Raw genomic sequence first — 18,782 nt, forward strand, 5'->3', positions numbered from 1 at the left:
AAAAAGCTTTTACCCGGAAAATTAACAGTTTTTCTTTCTTCCTCATGTATGGATTTTTACCTTCCCCCAAAAGCAGCAGATTTGACTCTCAAGATCTTTTTATTAGTGATCTTGGCCCATTAGGGGTTAAACAATTCAACAGTGCTTCTACATAGGGACCCAGCCACAACAGATGAGCTTTGAATGTTTTAGTAATTTTCTATTTTCTCATTACCACTGCTCTTCTTGACCTAGTCCCTGACACCTTTCTCATCTTTGGCTATTCTTATTCTAAAAGAGATGTCACTGACACAAAAAGATTTTAACAAAAAGATTTTCAACTCTGTACTTGCTGCAAATGTTTCAGTTTCTCTACATCTTTCAGCAGACAAAATCCTGGTTTTTCCAAGTGTTCTCTTTCAGGCTTGATAAAGTCTTCATAACCATCAAGAATTTCTTGTACTACTCACCCTCACCCTGCCCTTCTGTCCCACAGTACTTGGAAAAGAGAGGAGACTCCAGGAGCATCAAGTAGATTTAACTTCAGCCCACTTTTCCCCAGAGGTCACTGCTCTTTTGGGTGCTCTTGGCTCTGTCCAGGGCTTAAAAAAAATACCAATATCAATATTTTCCCAGTCCTTAGTAAGACCTCAGCAGCAGCCTTGCAGCCAAAGAGGCTGGAAATGACCCAAAGGGCTGAGGATGCACTTTGTCAGAGCTGCTTGTGGGGGTTTTGTGCTGATGGTTTGTGACTCACAGGCTGCTGTTGGAATAGCAAGCACCAGCACAGAGCTGTCTTCTTTTTAATGACTTTCTACTTGGTAAGGTGAACCTGTCCAGAAACCCCCAATTTCTGTCCTGGTGAGAACGAATCTTGTCTCAAAGAGCTCACACCCCTGTGGAAATGGGTATTTGGTGCTCTAAACAAACAAAACAATTAAGCTCCTGCCTGAAGAGCTTTGTCTTTTCCTTCCTTCTCTCTGTCATGCTGAAGCAGTAATGGGAGATGAAGGCCTGCCTGCCTCTTTCTTTCCTTCTACTTTTAGGAAAATTTACCGTGCTTGTAAACCATCCAGGATCTGAAAGTCAAGCTCAACAGAAGCTCCTCCCAGATGGGAACAGCTGCACACCATCCCTGTCTGTGTCTCACAGCCCCTAAATACTAAAAACAAACCCAAGTGAGGCTTGTCTGGGTGATTTGCTGTGCTGCCAGCCTCAAGAGAGGTCCAGGCAGGAAATAAAATTTCATTAACCCGTTTGATGACAGGACACCTTCCAAATCCCTGGCAGCTGTGCTGCTCTGGAAAGAGCTGCATTCACACAGGGACTGGAGTGCATTGGAAAATTGGGAATGGGAGGCACTTTAACCTGAGGAAGGTTCTTCTGTCCTTCTCAGCCACATAAACAGCAGTGTCATGAATAACAGTGAGATCTATGGATCAACTAGGAGATTTCCTCCACCTTCATCCCCCTGAGGGTGGCTCTGCTGGGAACAGCTCTTGCAGAGCAATAAAAAAGAGCTCAGGGAAGGACTTAGCTTCCTTGAATTCTCCTGTCCCTGCTAAACCCTCTACAATCAGCCTTTCCAAGTGATATCAGCATTAAAGTTGATTTGGTTTATGTCATGTCACCCTTGAGCTTAAAGGAAAAAAGCCCCATTGAGAATATATGGAATTCAAAAGGCACAAGGTGGTTTTTCACTCAGGAAAAAAGCAAGAAAATTATCTGTCTAGAAAAAAAAATTATTTTAACATCATCAAACATAATGGGAAACAGACAATAAAGCTGTGCTTAGTTGTTTGAGTTTCTTTTTCTGAAAAAAAACCCCTATATTTTTTTTTCAGTACAAGTGTGTATTCCTCAAACATCTCCAAACCACAGATAGGTCATCATTCTCCTCTTCATTATGGAACAGCAGAGAAAGCTACATATGAGCCAGGAACACTAGGGTACAGCTACCTTCATAAAAGACAAAAGGATAACTTTTGGGCACAGGTGAAAGTTTAGCTTTTTAGAAATCTTTTTCCAGAAGAAAACCTGAGTGTGAAGCACCAGAATTACACATCTTCAAGGAACCATGGAGATGCTATGAATCACAAAATATCTGAGCATTGGCTCTTGGAACAAGGTTTAAGTATGTAAATATTCCCCATGGAAGAGAAACTCACTCTATTGTGTTTATTCCAGTCTTTTGTCACAGAATGTTGAGCTGGAAATTGCTAAACCTTTTTTTGTTTTGGTAAGGCTGTCAGAGCAGAAATGAAGCATTTGGACATGTGATGATTACTGAACATTAAATTCTCTTCCATTGGTAAAAGTAGAGTCTCTGCATATCAATTCCTGAGAATATGTCCAAGTAGGTAAATTAATTAACAAGAATGGAGAATACTGTTGGCTAGTAAGTTATTCTGGTGCAATGAAGGAAGAAAAGCCCTGTACAATAGTTACACCAACCCCTTCCTCTAAATCCCAAACCCAGCCCAACCTCAAGGCATGGTTCTTACACAAACTCACTTTGCCTCACATGCTGCTGCTCCTAGGCAACTTCACTAACATCTTGCCTTGTGAATTGTTCTTCCTTTTTCCTTCCTTCCTTCCTCCTTAAATCTTACTTCCTATTTTCCTTGCTCCATTTCTCACACTCATCCTCATACTGCTGTTGTGGCACATTTGATGTCACCTTCTGTTCATCTGGAGACAAATGCAAATTTCTCTGAACTGTGGCGGCACTGGAGGGGAACACAACCTCAGGAGGAGTTGGAGAATCCTCACATGGCCACATGGACAGTGCAGCATGGCAGAGCTCAGTCACCCACTGCAGCAAGGCTCCTCAGGGACTCCTGAGCACTCCAGCAAAAATCAAGTTCTAGGAAGGAAAAACAATTTTCCCATTCTGATCCCCTGAGTCTGAGCCATTCCTGCCAGAATCTATCAAGGATGCAAAAATATTTTCCTCATAATGTAAATTGATGTTTTTCTGAGAGGAAGCATAATGTCCCAGTCCCTCCTGGGCTGTCCTGGAGAAGTGGGAGCTCTCTCCAGGGTCAGGGGATAATTCTGTTTCCCAGAGGGGCCAGCACCAATAAATATGGTGGTACCAACGCATGTGAGCTTCTACTGTCACCCTTCCCTGCTTGTGGCACAGTTAATTAATTGACTGCTCATGTGTAGTTTGTTCAAGGCTGAGCAATTCTTTTAGTCATGGCTGTAACTGATGAAATTTTGGGCTTTCTATCAGCTTTAGTTTCCAGCTGCTCCTGAGTGACCTTTTGGGACAGATCTTCAGGCCACTTGAATCAACTGTCCCTAAGCAGCAGGTCAGCCAGAAGTTTCGTTGACCCTTAAAAATGTGGGATCTACTTTTGGGAAGAAGACAGGCAGAAAGCTGAAAAAACTTAGGAGAGTATTGGCGTGCTGTTTTCCTGAGACCTGGTGGCTCTCTTTTTGCCATGAAATGCAGCATTAATCTCACACAGGCAGTCTATAAAATACAATGCAGCTCCACAACAACAGGGTCAAGGGACCTCTGCACGTGTGAATTTGATGCTAAATGCCCCTAGTCTGCAAGTTGTTCATAAAATGCACTAAGGAAAAACCTTCATCAAGGTATGGACAAACATTCCTGTAAGGGAAAAATAGCATCAACAGCAACCCTGCAGCAACAACAGCAGCCCCAGAGTGAGGTGGTCCATGCTGAATGGAGCAGGCTGTCTGTCCCTGCAGTGCCACAGTCTGTCTTGTCCCACCAGCCAACTTCTAAAGCTGCTCAGGCTGCAAAAACGTCCTCAGCTCCCTCCACCAAAGACAAACTTTCCACTTTGCATCCCTGAAAAGTGTCTCCACTCATTAGATGCTGCTCAGCTCCTACCACGTTGAAAAACTGCTCTCACTCCATGGCTTATGACACCTTCCCCAGAACCCACTTCTGTTCAATATTTCCTCACCTTACCTCCTTCTGCTGTCCACAGGGCAGCTTGAGTTTGGATTTCTGTCTGCATAAACCCATAGGGGGATTTATGGCAAACTCATCATTGTTTCCCTTCCCTTAAAATCCTCTTAGTCATGTGCTCATTCCCATGGCAGGTCCATTCCTGTGATTCCAAGAGATATTTTATCCCTGGTAGCGTTTAAGAGCCAGAATACCTCTGTTCCAGAGATAAACACACTGAATTTTTTACCTATTCCTCTTGTCCTTTCCCAGATACTACCCTTCATAGAATTTATGCACCAGTACTGCATGGAAGGTTGTTCAAAATAAACTGGAACTGCTGTGCACCAACTGAAGTAGTCCTGCTCCACAAATTGGCACTGCCAATACCTTAACAAAGCGGTGCCTTTATGTGAATATTGCAAATAAGGCTTTGGTTTCCTTTATTTTCAGAGGACTTGAGATTACTCTTTCAACTGCAAGAGGTTTCCAGCAGCAACAGCTGCTGGGAAAGAGGAAAGAGATAATGATAGCAGATATTTGTTAATCTTCTATTCCACTCCAAAACCTGAGAACATTAAGGGTATTTGCACTGTGTCCTTCTCCTTCCTCAGGTTTGGTTCTGGCTAACTGTACAGGGAGGGGAAAATGCTGCAGTGAATTCTGATATAGACAACAGAATGATGAATAGCCCTGTCTTCCAATGATGGCAATGTTTCAGCTATAAAACTGAAGTGCAGACATAAAAATTCTGCCATTCATTCTGACTTCATAAAGTTTTGCCATTTCATGGCAGCAATTGTGTTTTACCTCCTCTAATTCTCATTACCACAGAGCTGATGAGAATGAGAAATGAGAGCTTCAGAACAAAATGTGAAGTCTAAGTTACCACCCTGCTCTATCCCTGACCCTTCCAACACTATTCCTTCTGGCTGCCTGCTCCCCAAAGAGCAGGGCAGCAAAGTTGGCCTCTCCCAACACCCATGGGCTTCATCAGCAAGAACCCTCTGGTGGCTGCTTCCCCTTGCCTCCCTCCAAGGAATTATGGTGTGCTGTTTCCCCCTCTCTTCCCTCTCCTGGGCACCCAGAGACCCCTCCAAACAGGCATGGGGATGTGGAGCAGAGCTGGCAGCCAGCAGCTCTGAGCCTGGGGTCAAGTCCTTCCTCAGGCTGTCTATGGTGCAAAGAGTGACCACAGGAACAAAAAAAGAGCAGAACATAAAGGAGCAAGACCAGAGTCAGCAGAGTCACCTTTTTAACCATTTTTTGCATTTCAAAAAGCAGTAACATCTGTGTCATCTCTGGGAGAGCAGCAAACACATCCCTGAGAGGCTGCTCAGTGCCATAACTCAGGAAAAAGCAGAGGTGTTTGCCTGATTTTTGCTTTGAACCCCTGGGACTTGCAGATTCTGCTCAGTCCACACTCTGCCCCATAGCAATCCCCCTTGTCCAGCCTCACCTCCTGAAGCTTCCCTTGCTATGTTAAACTGATTGCTTCCATCATACCTGGGAGGCACAAAGGGCAATCAATTTCATTCCCCCTTTTTAGCAGCCTTCTAAACATTTGAATGTTTTCCTGCCTCCCCCAGGCTGTTGCTTTGTCGATTAAACAATCCCTACTTTTTGCAGAGCCACAGACTCTTCCAAATTACTCCCATTCTTCCTTTAAATCCTTTGCCCCTGAGGAACCTGCTCACTCATCGAGATGGATGGATTCTGACCTTCCCATCCCAAAGTGGTGGGGTGATGCTGCTGGCTCAGCAGGCCAGGTCAAAGTTGGCTGTCAGTGCCTGGTTTTTCCACTTAAATTATGCACTTTCTTAATGAATCTCTGGCTAGTTGTCACCCGGGTAGAAATTGCAGTTGTTCTGCAAGATAAAGAGGTTTTAGGAAGAAACCTCAAGTGTGTTTCTGCTCTATATCATGTGACAAGAGCGAACAAGGAGACACCATCAACATTTAAAATGCAGGAATACAACATTCCCTCAGAAGCCTCCTGCAAACTGGTGATTGAGGACTTAAGTTGGTAGACTTGAGTGAATTAGTTAAGTCCTTATGGAATCCCTCCCTCTTCCATCCTTCACTTCGTGTTGGCATTCCCTGCAACTGTGGTCATCTTTGAGGCGCTGGAACACAAACAATCTAATTAAGACAGGAAATCAATTTGTGAAAGCGTTTGTATTCTGCTCTTCACATGTCTGTCTGAATTAAAACCACATCACTGTGCAAACAAGGGTCAGCATTGAATGTGGTCTCAAAAAGACAAACCCTTGAATGAACACGGAGCCTGCAGCTGAAACAGCCTGTGGCAAAGAAAGGCCATAATCCAACAAGGCTCAGTCACTTACTCTCTCATGGAGCCAATGATATAGTTTTAATCATGAGGGATTAGACCCCTCTCAGTTTGTTGGGTTTATGTTGTTTTTTTTAATGCAAATCTAAATAAACACAGAGAAAGTAGGTTAGTTCATAAACCATGAATAATACAAACACATCCAGGGCACTGTTGCTGACACTAATTCATGTTCAAACACTGACCCATTGCAGAGCTGCCTGGCTTGAAAGATTTGCAGAGCTGTGCACCTCCATCATTCATTTTCTCCCATTACTTCCTCCCAGGCCAAGGGGAATCATGCCTGGTGTGTAGAACTTCACCTCATTACAGCATTTCATGAATACAAACACCATTCCGCAAGTAATTTGTGCACAACCACGATGAGAACCACCTTAAATCATTTTCCCTGACAAAGTGTGTGTGCTAGATGTGGTTCTAACAGCAAGGTACAGGAAAGTCTCTGGTCCCTGGAGCTGCTCTTTCCCCTGTCAAAGAACAGCTGATGTACACTCCTTCCTAGCTGTTCCAAAAGGCTTTGTATCAGCCCATTTTTGGCTTAAGGTTGTCATAGGTACAAGATATAGGCTGAAACTAAAGCTAGAAGTAGAAATTAAAGGTTACCAGTTGGAGATCTATCAGCTGGTCAATCTCTGCTATGAATTAATAAATAACTCCATTACTCCATATTTAAATCCAAATAAATTAATGAAGCCTCCTGCTTGTCCTTAAACAGCCATTAAACGTTTAATGAACTTCTGATTACTGATTATTGCCTGGAGGAAAAGAGATGCAAATAGATAAATAACCACGTTGAAAACTTTTGTGTCACTGAAGACAATGAAAAAGAATTTAACTGATTACATACCCATGGCCTCAAGGAGACAGCTATTTACCACACCCTGTATTATTAATGACCAAAATTTCAGAGTGTGGTAACATACTGCTTATTATCTTTAATCTGGCTGAAAAAGCACCAGGTTTGTAAATAAGTATTTGTAGATAAATTTATTTGCAAATAAAACCTAATGGTTTTTAGATAAGGAAGCTTTCAAATAGTCTACCCATTTTTTATTTTCTGTGCTCACTTCTGAAGAGACAGATACATTTAATAGGATCTTTAATCCAGTTTGATGGAGCAGTTTCTGTTAAAAATGCAGATAAGTTGAAACTATAAACCTACTCTGCAGAAATACATCACCTGAAATGACAGTTTTAAAATGGGGGGGGGGGGGAGGAAATCACAACTTCAGTATTTTTTAATTATTACATAAGGCTCTTTTAATGTTATATTGAAACAATGTATATATTTAGCATATCATCATAGCATTTTATATATACTATATTAAAAAAAAAATACTATATATAAAAAAAACCCCAACCCTGACAACACTCTTTTAAAAAAAATTGTTTCAGTTATGATAGTGGTCCAGGCAGAGGCTTTGTTAGTTTTTCAAAAATAAACTACACTGAAAGAAAACTGTGGTGAAAAGCCCATCCTGTGCTGGATTCTGTAACTCCCTGTACAGAAGGTATTCATTTCGCTAGAACCCAGACAAAACATGTTCATGGAAATAGTGTCATGCTTTTCCAGAAAACATATTTGATGCCCTCCCCTCACTCATTTTCAGTGGGATGAGAAAGCAGTAAAATAAGAAGATAAAAGATGAAGGCTAGAAAAACATCTCTCTTGTTTGCTCTGGCATGCTGCTGACCTGGGTCAAGAGTCCTTGCATATTCATCCAAAGGAGACGGTGCATGAATTTATATGACACTATTTCAGTCCACACAGAACCTCATCTGGAAAGGCTGGTGATGAAGTGTTCTACCAGCACCTATCATATTAGTTAGCAGATATAATGAGGAAAATCAGCTGAAGTGGAATGGCTGGTCTCCTAGTGCCCATGCATAATGCTTTTTGCTATAATCAGATATTACAATCTAATGCATTGGTAAGACATAACTTTAAATCCATCTGCTTGATGCTGATTTAGAGACTCATCAAAGCTCACCATTAGAGCTGCAGTCTCATTGAATATTTGTGGCAATTATTTAGATAAATACATGGGAAAGATGATAAACACATTTAGGAAGACACGTTTGGATAAGCAGGTTGCCCAGAGAAGCTGTGGCTGCCCCAGTCCTGGAAGTGTTGGTTGGACCTGGAAGGCCAGGTTGGACAGGCTTGGGAGCAACCTGGGGTAGTGGAAGCTGTCCCTGCCCATGGCAGGAGGTTGGAATGAAATTATCTTTAAGGTCCCTTCCAACCTAACTCATTCTATGCTTCTATGCTTCAATGATTCTATTAAATCATTAAATCATTCTATTAAATCTCATATATTTGAAATACAGCTGGAAGCCTGGAAGGGTGTTATCCTTAACCTTTTAAAAGTTTTTCCTGCTAATAAATAACTCCATTTTGCTCAGAGAAGTGGCATATTCTCTGTGAAACTGACACTATAAGCAGGATGCATTGTTTGCATGCAGAGAATCTGGATAGGGGCTGGAATTAGGTAGAGCAGATGTCACATTAATATCTGGCTGATGAAGAGACAGATGAGTGATTATAGCATGGAAGCATCAGGCAAATTGATAATGGGCTTCCCAATTCCTGCTGTTGTTGTTTCATCTTGCTGGACTGAATCTAGCAGTGACATAGAGAGGAAAGTTTTGTGTTGCAGTTCATAGTGCTCAGTAATAGTCAATAGTAGTCATGTTCAGCTGTTAATACCTGTTCCTATTCATCATGTGCCAACATACAAAAACCAAACCAAAGAAATCATTACGTTTCTGGGGAAAAAAAAAAATGAAAAAAATTCTAAAAAAGCCTGCAGAGCAATAAATTATTCTGTTTTGCTGGAGGGAAGCTTATCCAAACACAAATGATTTCCAGTAATGAAAAACCCAGGTGATTTTTCAAATCTTTCTTTTTCCCAGAACAAAGTCAGCAGTATCACTTTTCCTGTAGGCTTGGCCCAAAGAGGTAGCTCAGTACCAGCCACTTGCTCCAATACCTGCTAAAGGTGTGGGCTTGGGTTCATACCTGGATTGTAAAGAAAAATAATTGGGGCATCATGAGCATTGCTATGGCCATTGCTATGTGCCTGCCAGGGAAAATGGGGTTTAAAAATGGGGGGAAAGGAAGGCAGACTCATTAAAAAAAATCATTTCTAGTATCTGCAACAACTCTGACAACACAAATGAAGTTCCAGCTTCAAAGCCATAGCTGGGAATTCTTCATTGCATTTGAACCAAGAGAATGAGATCTCAAAATATTAATTCTTTTCCTTGTCCAGTTTTACCATTTTCCCCTCTTACTTTCATCACTACTTTTGCTTCCTTGATACTCTACAAGATTGACTCCTGGTGATTTTGAAATAGGTTTGCAAGCAATCTCTTGGCTGCTCTCCCTGGCCACAGAGCACATGCAGGTATCATTAATCAGGGAGATTAAGGGTGATTAAAACTTCAGGTGATATGAACTCTGTGTGTGAAGAGAAGAAGGCAGGCTGGATTGAACAGGTGCAGGAGATGCACCACACACAGCATGGGTCCCACCTGTGCACACCCCAGGTTTTATCTCAGCTTGCAGCAGAATGTTCAAAGCTTAATAACTCACAATGTATCAGGCAATGACAATTACTCATCAGCTGCAGAGATGAAAGCCTTCTGCTGAGGTTCTTATCACTGCAGATGGGCCAGAGAAAAATGTTTCCTGCCTGATGTTGCTTTAACTGGAGTCATTAACCATGTCCATCATCAGTGATGTTCTAATTGACAGGAACTTGCCTTTTTCCTCTCTCTCAACATGAGGTCATTTGTCTAGTAGGGTAATGGGAATGCTGCTGGGACAAAGCAGCTTTAGAACCCTTCAGCAAGGTAGGAAAGTCTTCTATTAGGGTGGGGGAGAGCTCTGCCAGCCTTTCCCCATGAACTTGAGTGAGTCATAGTCACCACATTCTTTTCAGTCCCCTCACCTGCCCACCTCCACCCCAGCCCTTGTGTGTGCAGTTGCACAAGTCACCTCTGCTTATGTCAGATTCCAACCCTGTTTTTATGGAGTCCATGATAGTAGTAAGAATTTTCCTTCTTTTATGGCAATCTGAAGGCACATGAACAAAGGCAATCACACCCTTCTGCCCATCTTCCCAGTTATCTCTGTGTCTTGCATATATTTATTTGTTTTTCCAGCCTGGCAGACATTGCACATGAGATCTTTAACTCAGTGTCACTGCAGATCTCTTTCAACAACATTCAAGAGCTCCCCAGGCCTGCAAACACAGTGAGCTAAGCCATGTCCTGTAAATCTAAATACCTTAGAGACCTTCAGAAAAGCACATTATCCCCAGACTGCTGCCCAGTTCCCAAGGCACAAAGGCCAGGCAGGTCCTTTCAGCTGAGTGGCACAAAGCCAATGGAGAGCTTTGATTCCCTCTCTTTTATCCACAGAAAAGCAGGTGCTTTGCTAAGAGCAGTGGTAGGTCCATGTAATAATAGAAACCTATCCAGGCAGATGTTCAACCTATGCCAAAATAAACGTTCCCTTTCTAACAGAAGGGATGAACTCCAGACAGCTCCTCTTCTTTCTGCCCAGCTCCTGTCCTGGCAGGCAAAGTGAACATTCCTAGAGACTTAACTTTGGGGTGCTTAGCACTTGGAGGGGAAACACACCAATAGGTGTTGGAAAGAGGCAAAGAAACTCTGTTCAAGGCAAAGCCAGAACCCCTTGCTCCTTCTTCTGGTCACTGACAGCAAAAGCAGAGTTTTACCAGCACTACCCTTTCTTTTCAGCAGCTCAGAATCTGGCAGGGAGGTGAGAGGCAAGTCTGAAACTCCTCTGCAGAACAGAGGAGCTGCCTCTTTCGGTGGCCCTGTGTCTTCATAAACTTTTCAAGAGGCTGCAATCCCAGTTCAAGACAGGCATCTGCAGTAGAGCTATCAGCAGCTGAGGCACCAGGGAAGAGCCAGCTGAAGGAACATTTCCCCTTCAGCATTTGTCACTGATATGTCTAAGAGGTTCTTTATTCAAAATAAAACAATGATACTGCAACACACATCCAACAGATTGTTGCACTCTCTGCCATTTAGTTTGGCAGAGTAGTGCCTAACAATTTGAAATTTAACAATAAATGGTGTAACTATGGCTTTTTACAATGGCAGTTCTCCCTGGCACCCATATCCCCAAAGAGGGTTCAGTTTCATCAAGTGAAAATAAATAAAAAGCACTCTAAACACTTACATTTAGCCTGGTTTGCACAAAGAAAAACACTCACCTAATACAGATAAAAGATTTTTAAGCCATGGAGACAATGACCACACCAATATAACCCCTGCAGGAGTCCAAGGGACCAGACAAGTAAGGGGCACGTGTTATTTAGAAGCAAAGTCAAAGTGGTTTTGATAGAGATACATTAACAGAACCAATACTGATGGCAGTTAATCTCTAAAATCACAGTCCTGCTTAATTCACAATCATAATAATTCATATATTGAAATTTAAAAATCCATTTCTTACAGTATAGATGGCCACCACTTTCTTCACTCAGTCCTCTATTTTTACAAGTGGACTTGTTTTCCTTTTCTTCTCCCTAACATCCACTTTGCTTTGGCTATGCTGCTGTGTAAGAATGACAAAAACTGACATTGGAACTTGTATTAGCCCATCCTTACTTTTGCCAGAATTTTATTTCCAAGTCCACTGACTATTTCACCGTAATAATCTTCAGTCAACTTAGCAAAGAAGATCTGCAGTCTGGGTTTCTGTGCTCACAAAAGATGTTTTCTGTCTCCCTTTCTACACATCCAACACCCCTATCCATGGGATTCTCACCTAGAGATGTGGATACCTGCATGTTTGGATAGAAACCATGACTTTACCTGCAGAAATTGAGGCTTGTTAAGCATAATTTAAAGCACACCAGCAAGCAGCCAGTGTTGGCTGCTCCACCAAGGATGGGGATCCAGGGTGGAGGATGGTGACAGGTGTAGACTCAAGTATATTCATGGAGTGCCCTAATGGAGAAGTCCAAACCACCCAACATTTTCCCTATTCCTATAGAGATAGATTTTTTGTGTGCGTCCATTTTGAAGAGGGATGTATCAGTCCTTGTTAGCATGATTTTCCCTTTCATTTTTATGCATGCTGTCGTGTGTTGCTGTTGGCTGATTTTACATTTCCTACTTTACTAGTAATTTTAATTCAGTTCCATACTTTCTGTTTGAGACTGATGAACGACTCTGTCCATGTATTCTTACAGCTGTCAGGTCTCATCCATGGTGATTTATCCCAGCCACTTCCAGGAGCACTTTGGAGAACATGTCAGCAGAGTTTCACAGTTTGCTGAGAGATAAATTGCTTCTAATCAGAATCATGCATTTCTCTGATGGCATCTGCCCTAGAGGAAACTGACCAACCCGTTTTCTAAAATCATCAAGAACAGCAACAAAAGCTTATCTTTTTCAGTGAGAAAACCCAAAACTAAAACAAAACAAAACAAAGAAATGGGAGTTTTTTAAATTTGTAAAACTCGAGAAAGCAAAGATTTGTTCCTGGGACTGATTCCAGCATTCAGAGATTAATCTGATAAAACATTTCAAACTTAGTTCCTCACGCCTCCTCCTTTTTTCTATAATTCCTCAACATCCTCACCCTCTTTGTCCCTCGGCAGGAACAGAAGCATCCATGGTGAGCCACAATCCCTTACTGTGGGGGAAGCAAAACTGAGTGTCCTTCATGCTGCTGAGAAGCTTTGAAATTTCATTTCCAATTATTTGTATAGTCCGAAGTTCTTTCAGAGTACTTGTAAGAATTGGAAGTGCTAGATCAGCTAAAATAAAAGGCACAAAAAACCCCAAACAATGTAAAAGAAATAATAAAAAAAATATATAGTTGGTTTTATCCTTTTAGAAAAAAAAGGAGGATTTGATTTATTGGTGTTTCAAATATGATGCTTAAGTACAGTTTTTGCCTCACTCTCAGAGAGTACAATAAAAAGAAAATGTTGGATTAACTTGTATTTTGCTGTATAAGACTCACAGAAATGATGAAGGTCTGCACTGATTAAACCAATCTCTTGTAGTTACAGGCGTTACAGTCAACTAAACCTACAGAAAACCTACTCCAGCAGCCTCAGCCACTCAGTATTTCAACTTGCCCCTGTCAAATTTAGGATTTCCAGTCAAATATCAGGCAATACTTGAAATTTTGATGATGCTTTTCTGGTGTTCAAAGTTTTACTTCCCTCTGGCACTTGTAGATGCAGAAAGAGCAATTGTTTGGGAAACAAATTTTGGAAGTGTACAGCTCCAGAAATATGTAAATGCTTGAAATATGTAAACTTTGCATTTAATCAGAACAGCATCAGTTTCTACAACCTCTTTTCCAATCACTGCTGCAATTACAGATCAGCAAACTGCACACAGAAGCAGGTAGTAGCTCCTGATAATTCTCTGGTATAAAATTCCTTACTTAATAAAGAAAATTCAAAAAGAGCTTGTAGCCACTTTAGAGGAGCAGAAACGATCTAGAATATTATTTTTAAGGCAGTGGAGGGAAAAGTTTATTTTAATTTTTATGCAGTCAATACTTTTACTGAATATTCTTTTCAAAGAAGTATGTTTATGTTTCAAAATATTGGAAAAAATCTTCTCACCTCTTATTTGCAATTTTTAACAGAAAATAACTTCCAAATTTCACTCAAATTCAGAAATATTTTAAGCATTTTATCTATCACAGAAACTATTTGGTGATGATATCCCTGAGTTACCTATAACATTTTGGGAAGCATAATCATGCATTTTTTCAGAAGAGTCCAAGGAGATCCTGTGAATTCCTCTTATGCATCTTGAAAAAGCAGGCACTTGTCAAGGACTAAAACATACTCTTATTCTGGAATTCTTCAGCTGGCATATTATTAGTGACGATTTGGTTAAATGGGAAGGGAAGAAAGAGCAGCACGTATCATCCCCATGTTTTAATGTGGCTGAATGCAGTCACATCAAAATATTCCTTGCCTTAGGAAAAGGAAAAGACAATATAAAAGCAATATTTGTATTATTGTTATAATAAATAAAAAATACATAAAAGCAATACATGTATAGATCAGGGACAAGAAGGCCATTCAATGTCTTTTATTCAGAATATCTTAATGTTCCAGCAGCAGATCTGGGACATACATTAAGGTATCCAAAATTTTAGGCTACTAAAGGATGTCATTGCGGACAAAACAATGATGAATTAACTTGTGTGCAGCAGGTCTCCACCTGTGTGAGGCTTGTTAGTTGTTGAAAGAACCCGTTACTTTGCATACCATCATCAAATGAGATAATTTTCCTTACAAATTGCAAATAAGGTAAGTAGCCCTTTTGTGTAATTTTGATTCCCCCAAAACTCCCACGTGGAATTTCTAATCAGAAAAAAAAAAGAAAAAAGCTGACAAACAAACCTTTGACAATACCACCACTCTGCTAATTTTTCATGTTTTTATCATCTAATTTCCATTACCCAAATTTGCACAGTCCATTGCTAATGTCATTCTGGTTAATCGTTACCCTGGGGTGATCTGGAATGATTTTAATTCCTCATAACTGCACTCGTAACTTGTCACTGCATTTAAGTGTCTAAAATCCCAAACCAATCAAATCTATTAGGGGTAGCAGGAGTTACAAACCCAGATCAACTCCCTTATGTGAAGACAGCACATTTTTCCTCTTGGCCCTGATGTATGGGGGTGTAGGAAAGTACTTTACTCTTCAAGCAGCACTTTGGCACTGCAGAAAAATACCTCTGCTAGAAAAATTCACCTGGTAAAATTAAGTGTGGTGATCTGAGATTCCCAGTGACTGAGATATTGGAGTGGAAAACATGGCTTTGCCAAGCTTCACCAAATTCCCTCTAATTACCCCCTGCTGCTCTGCTCCCTGAACTTCACAATTCATCAGGAATCCAGTATGGGAACACAGGGAATAAAGCAAAAGTGTACTGAACAAAACTCTCTGATTTTTAAGAGCTAAGCCTAGACACTGAGGCACAAAAACAGGACTGACAAGCTGGTTAGTGCCTTAAACACCCAGACAGGAAAGTTTCTTAATCATGACCTAACTGATACTAAAAGAAAAGATTCTCCCTAAATCCTGTCATCCAGAGAGGAATGAGAAGTGTGTGGCAGAGAGCTCTACCATACAGAAAAGGAGGAATTTGCAACTAGAGCCACATTGCAGTTGCAGTGTTTGATGAACTCCTCCAAAGCAGTGAAACTTCTGCGCTCTGTGTGGGGGATCAGGTGGAAGAATGGGTAGAAAATAGAGCCTGAAAAAACAAACTTTTCCAAAAAGTCAGACAGGCCAGTGATTTTCAGTCTTGTCTAAGAGTCACATTTCGCCACTCTCACAGCCATTACAATACATAATGAACATTTTTCTTTCAATGCGCTTCTTCCAAAATCAAAAACACTTCAATGATTTCCTCTTTTGCTCTCAAAACACTGGTTTTGTGACAAGAAGGATTGATTTACCAACACATTCCCTCAACAGCACTGTATTTTTTTTCATGCACAATTATTTTGTCAGCCTTTGTTTTATGAGCTTTACATCTCTTTTAACAGAAGAGGCAAGAAGAAACAATTGTTTATACCCAACCTTTTGTGGCTTCACCTTAACAGATGGTCCTTGGGGAAAAGGCAGGAGTGCTGCAATGAATTGCCAATAATGGTTTCAGCTTTGTAACATATGCTTAATATTTTCTATAAACAGAAAAGTTGTGATTTTGGGATACAACTGTCCAAATACAGCTCAAAGCACATGTACCTGACACCCAAAGTTTGCCAGAATCCTGCTGATCCTTGGTTAATTTGGGATCAAGAGACCAATGACTAAACTGTCACATAACTCCACAAAATACCCCTCACTGGAAATTTATGTAATTTGTGACTGAATAAAAGTTGGAGTCTGAATAGAGAGGGACGGCAGAAAGCACAACGTAAGTGCTTAGATTAAAATTATTCCTGTCTGGACAGACCTGTTTAAGGAAGCGGATGCTTCACTTTACACATCATCCTGTGTCTGCTTTTTCATCACAAAAATTTTACTGCAAGGCATGTATCAAGTTAGAAACCTTGAAAAATCACTTTTTCTCTACATTCATATGTCTTCCACCAGAGTGCAAGCAAGAAAATGGACTATTTCATTGCCTATGACATCTTGTGGCATTTCTGGCACACTTACCTGCCACACTCTTCTTTAATGAAGACATAAACCAGAGACTGCAGCATGTTGTAGAAAAGCTGAAGTGCAAGAGGTCCTGTTTCAATCTGTGCATTTTTATCTAATGTACTCACAGTGAATAGGTGATAAAATAAAACAGGTTTTCCTGTTATGATCATTATTTGTAGACAGCCAAGCTATGGAAGGAGGAACTGAGTCCTACAAAGGTGTGATGTTTATGTGTGTCAAATATTTCTCTCATATATCTGAGCATGTCATGTAATTAATACATTTACACTAAGTATGTTAATGAGAAACAGACAGTTCATCCCTGGATGAGTGGCACCCAAGATAACTAATGATTTGTTGAAGGTGAAATGTGGTAGAGTACAAAATCCTCACACCTTCTCAAGATTACATCTTTACCATGACTGTGGTGTGCCTGAGAGAGAAAATCACCCAAGACATGTCCTGGTTTTTCCTCCAGGGAAGTCAATACCTTTGCCCCAAAGCACCACCTGTTGAAGGGATGTCATACAATATCAACCTCAATCCACTTAAATTACTGGGTTTTGTTTATTTATTTGTTGTTTGCAGTTAATAGCCAGTGTCATTCTGTTTTGGTTGCTTTGACCTTTCTCCGGTTTTATGGACTGTTTGCTAATACTCTTACCCATATGTGCTGTACATGAAGGTGACAGGAACAGAAACTGTCACCTCTGTGACCAGTTTCTGTTCCTGACAATGAGGGAATGAGGGCTCCTGAAATGAGGGTACCTCAGCATGGCTCTTTTGGCCACTGAACCCCACTGATGCTCCCTTATACCGGCAGGAATTTCGAGACTTTTGCCCCAGGAATATTCTTCAGGTTTTGTTATCACTGAATATTCTGCTTGGAGAGGAGTATTTCAGAGAACTTTTTCTTACTGTATCTCAGACATCAGAGAGATCAGGCACTGAATTTAGAGAAACTAGCTCTGTCACCTTGGATCCAGGCATTATTCCTCTCCATCCTCAGCAAATGCCACAGCTGAGACTCCAGCACACCGAGGGAGAGCCCCTGCCAAACAGAAAGCCAGTAGCTTATGACCGAGCTGTGCATTTGGAGAAACCTCCCTCACTGAGAGTCCTTCGTCCAACAACAGGATACTTACTTCATGTCTTGAGCAGGTTGGCAAACAGCCTCTTGTGCAGTATTGACACCCAGGAGTAGCAATGTTTGACTTACAGATGTGGTGAAGGCCTCCTTCCACAGGTCAGAATGGCAAAGAAGAGGGATTTGGCCTCCCACACCTCAACAGCTGACACCAAAATAGTCTTTAAATCCTGAAACAAACAGCAGACATCGTGCACTGAGAGGCTAAATTAACTTTATGGAACCACTGTGCACTGCATGAAATAAAGCACACCTTTACTTTCTCTGGTTTCAGTGCTATTTTAATATTCTTGTTCAGTTGGCAATAGACCTGAGTTATCATCACATTACAGAACAGATGCTACAAAGTCCCCTCAGAGCATAATGAGGCACAGGTCAAGTGACAGACACATTTTCCTAAGCATCCCATTCTGACTGGCATTGCTATTACACCACTGAAGTGACTTAAATATCCTTCCTCCTTTACAAGGCACATCAGAGCATTAGTGTAAATAAATGTCAACTAAAGGTATTAAACTCTTTCTTCAGCTTGGAGGAATATCTTCATGCTAAGATTTAGTGTTAGGGAAAGCCCTATTTATTTATGTCTTGATCAGGTAGTCTTCTAATACAGTGAAAGAGTCCTCTAAGAAATCACTAAAACTAGAGAAATTAAAACAGCCGTGGGCACTGAAAAATAATATTACTAGTTTAAGGTAATATTTCCCCAAGACCACCTCTAACCAAAAGGAAATGTTATGTTTGCCTTACAAACAAAGACAAAAAATACCTTATCAAAGGTAGCAAATGCTAAGACTTAAACAGGGATTGTTGGAGCATTTCTCCTCAATATATCAAAATAGATTCTGAAGTATATGAGTTTGAGTTTTTTATTCCTAAATAATTAGCCAGAAAGATTTGTTTGGTTGGTTTGGGTTTTTTGTTAAAGAAATGAAAACAAGTATGAGAATTTAAACTTGCATTAATTTCAACTCCAAATCAAACTGCTGTGGTATTGCACAGAACATGATGAAAGTTGCACCATAAGTGGCTCTAAAAGATGCAACTTCCAGAGGGAAGAAGAGCAATTTGAGCAGTTTATGTGACCAGTTACAGAATTTGATCATGCAGAAATTATACTCATTTCGACTCCAATAGCATATTTTTGCTGTAATCAGCTATTGCAGTTCCTTGAGAGTCTTTTATCA

The 18,782-nt window shown here is 40.8% G+C and overlaps 1 long non-coding RNA gene across 2 annotated transcripts; it reads right to left on the reverse strand.

Annotated features, from left to right (window-relative positions):
• Nucleotides 1–16,636: 16,636 nt before the first annotated feature.
• On the reverse strand, nt 16,637–17,759 carry LOC146424310 (uncharacterized). Of its 2 annotated transcripts, XR_014847011.1 has the most exons (4): nt 17,594–17,759; nt 17,424–17,499; nt 17,217–17,328; nt 16,637–17,121 (listed from the first exon to the last, which is right to left on the reverse strand). It is a non-coding gene; the product is annotated as an uncharacterized LOC146424310 (long non-coding RNA). The 2 variants fall into 2 exon arrangements; XR_014847010.1 differs by having other exon boundaries at nt 16,637–17,328.
• Between the last annotated feature and the right edge of the window lie 1,023 nt (nt 17,760–18,782).

The sequence above is a fragment of the Lichenostomus cassidix genome, chromosome Z, assembly GCF_008360975.1.
Source record: "Lichenostomus cassidix isolate B80296 chromosome Z, HeHo_3.0, whole genome shotgun sequence".
Classification (NCBI taxonomy): Eukaryota; Metazoa; Chordata; class Aves; order Passeriformes; family Meliphagidae; genus Lichenostomus; species Lichenostomus cassidix.